Here is a 1,047-nt window from a genome sequence, read left to right on the forward strand (position 1 = left end):
GGAAGACACTGCATACAGCATTTCTTAAGCCAGCTCCCCCAACTCCATCGAATGGATAATGTTCTCCAGAACCCCCTCTGGTAAACACTAAAATTATGCCATGGTGTGGGGTATGGGGCTCCCTCTGTACTTGTGCACAGCCCTGATGGATGGGTCGATGTTTCCTGTTCCAGCTCAGTGAGGCTTCCTATCTCTAACTCTATCGCTGAACCCCTGGTGTTTGGGATTTGGGGTCTTCATGGCAGATGCACTGTGCCCTGGTGGACAGACGGGGATTGATCCAAACTGTGACACGGCTCATGAGGCCTGCATGATCTGGTTCCTGCTCAGCTCTTCTGTGTGCCGCCCCTCAGTCACTCTAAATTCTCCAGCCATGCTAAACAATTTCGGGCCCTCCAAAAAGCCCAGATCATTCTGCCTGAAGCTCCCTTCACTCTCATGTCTTTCCCCATCCTGCCAACCTGACTCCTCTATGACCTTCGGGATTCAGCTTAAGAGTCTTACATTCCAATAAGCTTCCCTGACTCTCGCCCACCCCCAGGTCAGAAACCCCTTCCTGATGGTGCCCAACATGGGGCATCTACAGATCATTGCAGCCTATTTTGAGAAGAAATCTTCAATGGTCTCTGCCTTTAAGCAGGGCTTGGGGTCTTACCCAGCCTCTCAGGAGGCAGACACAGCACCTTGTTCAGTTTTTGTTTTTGTTTTTTGTTTTTCAATTATAGCATCATGCCTGGCATATGAAGTACTCAATAAATGGTCAATCAGTGAATATGTCAGTGCATGACTTGTGGCCATTCCCCTGTTTGTGACGCCCATGCTAGGGTAAAAGAAGTGATGTACATTCCCCCACCCCCACCCCCAACATCTGCTTCTGATGTTTGTGGTCTAATGAGGAGAGGAAAAATCACAGGTACCTTCTCTGCACAGCACCTAGGCTCCAGAAGGGGAGTGAGAAAAAAAAAATCCTGAAGGACTTCCATTTTCACTCATCTTCATTTCAAACTGACCTCACACTAATTTCATCATCTCTGCCTATTTTATTTT

This window comes from Carlito syrichta, unplaced genomic scaffold, assembly GCF_000164805.1.
Source record: "Carlito syrichta isolate Samal-C Ts95f unplaced genomic scaffold, Tarsius_syrichta-2.0.1 Scaffold153937, whole genome shotgun sequence".
Lineage (NCBI taxonomy): Eukaryota > Metazoa > Chordata > Mammalia > Primates > Tarsiidae > Carlito > Carlito syrichta.